We start from the raw sequence: 2500 nt of genomic DNA, 5'->3' as shown, positions 1-2500 counted from the left end.
ACGTCCAAACCACTCTGACAATGCCTGATCCTGTCTGATCTGAGAAGCTAAACAGAGTTGGGCCTGGTTAGTACTTGAGTGTGAGACTGCCTAGGAATACCAGGTACTGTAAGCATTTTATTTTGTCTCCTTGCAGAAATCTGTTTGAATTTTCCTTCTGCTCGCAAGGCAAGAATTTTCCTTCTGGTCGCAAGGCAAGGCAAGAAAAACGGCACATTTCCAACTAACTGTTGCTTACGGCCAAACCACTCTGACAACGCCTGATCCCGTCTGATCTCAGAAGCTAAACAGAGTTGGGCCTGGTTAGTACTTGAGTGGGAGACTGCCTAGGAATACCAGGTACTGTAAGCATTTTATTTTGTCTTCTAGCAGAAATCTGTTTGAATTTTCCTTCTGCTCGCAAGGCAAGAATTTTCCTTCTGGGCGCAAGGCAAGGCAAGGCAAGAAAAACGGCACATTTCCAACTAACTGTTGCTTATGGCCAAACCACTCTGACAACGCCTGATCCTGTCTGATGTCAGAAGCTAAACAGAGTTGGGCCTGGTTAGTACTTGAGTGGGAGACTGCCTAGGAATACCAGGTACTGTAAGCATTTTATTTTGTCTTCTTGCAGAAATCTGTTTGAATTTTCCTTCTGGTCGCAAGGCAAGAATTTTCCTTCTGATCGCAAGGCAAGGCAAGAAAAACGGCACATTTCCAGACTATTGCTTATGTCCAAACCACTCTGACAATGCCTGATCCTGTCTGATCTGAGAAGCTAAACAGAGTTGGGCCTGTTTAGTACTTGAGTGGGAGACTGCCTAGTAATACCAGGTACTGTAAGCATTTTATTTTGTCTTCTTGCAGAAATCTGTTTGAATTTTCCTTCTGCTCGCAAGGCAAGAATTTTCCTACTGGTCGCAAGGCAAGGCAAGAAAAACGGCACATTTCCAACTAACTGTTGCTTATGGCCAAACCACTCTGACAACGCCTGATCCCGTCTGATCTCAGAAGCTAAACAGAGTTGGGCCTGGTTAGTACTTGAGTGGGAGACTGCCTAGGAATACCAGGTACTGTAAGCATTTTATTTTGTCTTCTAGCAGAAATCTGTTTGAATTTTCCTTCTGCTCGCAAGGCAAGAATTTTCCTTCTGGGTGCAAGGCAAGGCAAGAAAAACGGCACATTTCCAACTAACTGTTGCTTATGGCCAAACCACTCTGACAACGCCTGATCCCGTCTGATCTCAGAAGCTAAACAGAGTTGGGCCTGGTTAGTACTTGAGTGGGAGACTGCCTAGGAATACCAGGTACTGTAAGCATTTTATTTTGTCTTCTTGCAGAAATCTGTTTGAATTTTCCTTCTGCTCGCAAGGCAAGAATTTTCCTTCTGGGCGCAAGGCAAGGCAAGGCAAGAAAAACGGCACATTTCCAACTAACTGTTGCTTATGGCCAAACCACTCTGACATCGCCTGATCCCGTCTGATCTCAGAAACTAAACAGAGTTGGGCCTGGTTAGTACTTGAGTGGGAGACTGAATAGGAATACCAGGTACTGTAAGCATTTTATTTTGTCTTCTAGCAGAAATCTGTTTGAATTTTCCTTCTGCTCGCAAGGCAAGAATTTTCCTTCTGGGCGCAAGGCAAGGCAAGGCAAGAAAAACGGCACATTTCCAACTAACTGTTGCTTATGGCCAAACCACTCTGACAACGCCTGATCCCGTCTGATCTCAGAAGCTAAACAGAGTTGGGCCTGGTTAGTACTTGAGTGGGAGACTGCCTAGGAATACCAGGTACTGTAAGCATTTTATTTTGTCTTCTTGCAGAAATCTGTTTGAATTTTCCTTCTGCTCGCAAGGCAAGAATTTTCCTTCTGGGCGCAAGGCAAGGCAAGGCAAGGCAAGAAAAACGGCACATTTCCAACTAACTGTTGCTTATGGCCAAACCACTCTGACAACGCCTGATCCCGTCTGATCTCAGAAGCTAAACAGAGTTGGGCCTGGTTAGTACTTGAGTGGGAGACTGCCTAGGAATACCAGGTACTGTAAGCATTTTATTTTGTCTTCTAGCAGAAATCTGTTTGAATTTTCCTTCTGGTCGCAAGGCAAGAATTTTCCTTCTGGGCGCAAGGCAAGAAAAATGGCACATTTCCAACAAGCTGTTGCTTACGGCCAAACCACTCTGACAACGCCTGATCCTGTCAGATCTCAGAAACTAAACAGAGTTGGGCCTGTTTAGTACTTGAGTGGGAGACTGCCTAGTAATACCAGGTACTGTAAGCATTTTATTTTGTCTTCTTGCAGAAATCTGTTTGAATTTTCCTTCTGCTCGCAAGGCAAGAATTTTCCTTCTGGTCGCAAGGCAAGGCAAGAAAAACGGCACATTTCCAACTAACTGCTGCTTATGGCCAAACCACTCTGACAACGCCTGATCCCGTCTGATCTCAGAAGCTAAACAGAGTTGGGCCTGGATAGTACTTGAGTGGGAGACTGCCTAGGAATACCAGGTACTGTAAGCATTTTATTT

At 44.8% G+C, this 2500-nt stretch overlaps 6 non-coding genes and 5 pseudogenes across 6 annotated transcripts; all 11 read left to right on the top strand.

The window, feature by feature from the left end:
* LOC132880551 (5S ribosomal RNA) overlaps window positions 1–115 on the top strand; it is a 119-nt pseudogene extending 4 nt beyond the window's left edge.
* A 117-nt stretch (window positions 116–232) lies between these two features.
* LOC132880483 (5S ribosomal RNA) lies at window positions 233–351 on the top strand. Its single transcript, XR_009653942.1, has one exon. It is a non-coding gene; the product is annotated as a 5S ribosomal RNA (ribosomal RNA).
* A 122-nt stretch (window positions 352–473) lies between these two features.
* On the top strand, window positions 474–592 carry LOC132879417 (5S ribosomal RNA; annotated as a pseudogene).
* A 114-nt stretch (window positions 593–706) lies between these two features.
* Window positions 707–825, top strand: LOC132881257 (5S ribosomal RNA; annotated as a pseudogene).
* A 117-nt stretch (window positions 826–942) lies between these two features.
* On the top strand, window positions 943–1061 carry LOC132877036 (5S ribosomal RNA). Its single transcript, XR_009652727.1, has one exon. It is a non-coding gene; the product is annotated as a 5S ribosomal RNA (ribosomal RNA).
* A 117-nt stretch (window positions 1062–1178) lies between these two features.
* LOC132877035 (5S ribosomal RNA) lies at window positions 1179–1297 on the top strand. The gene has a single exon (XR_009652726.1). It is a non-coding gene; the product is annotated as a 5S ribosomal RNA (ribosomal RNA).
* Window positions 1298–1419: 122 nt separating this feature from the next.
* On the top strand, window positions 1420–1538 carry LOC132879425 (5S ribosomal RNA; annotated as a pseudogene).
* Window positions 1539–1660: 122 nt separating this feature from the next.
* LOC132877034 (5S ribosomal RNA) lies at window positions 1661–1779 on the top strand. The gene has a single exon (XR_009652725.1). It is a non-coding gene; the product is annotated as a 5S ribosomal RNA (ribosomal RNA).
* A 127-nt stretch (window positions 1780–1906) lies between these two features.
* LOC132877033 (5S ribosomal RNA) lies at window positions 1907–2025 on the top strand. The gene has a single exon (XR_009652724.1). It is a non-coding gene; the product is annotated as a 5S ribosomal RNA (ribosomal RNA).
* A 112-nt stretch (window positions 2026–2137) lies between these two features.
* LOC132879698 (5S ribosomal RNA) lies at window positions 2138–2256 on the top strand (annotated as a pseudogene).
* A 117-nt stretch (window positions 2257–2373) lies between these two features.
* On the top strand, window positions 2374–2492 carry LOC132877799 (5S ribosomal RNA). The gene has a single exon (XR_009653466.1). It is a non-coding gene; the product is annotated as a 5S ribosomal RNA (ribosomal RNA).
* The last annotated feature ends 8 nt before the right edge of the window (window positions 2493–2500 follow it).

Source organism: Neoarius graeffei, assembly GCF_027579695.1.
Source record: "Neoarius graeffei isolate fNeoGra1 chromosome 18 unlocalized genomic scaffold, fNeoGra1.pri SUPER_18_unloc_1, whole genome shotgun sequence".
NCBI classification, from domain to species: Eukaryota; Metazoa; Chordata; class Actinopteri; order Siluriformes; family Ariidae; genus Neoarius; species Neoarius graeffei.
Note: the sequence above shows the minus strand (reverse complement) of the source record. Positions and strands in the feature narration are given on the sequence as shown.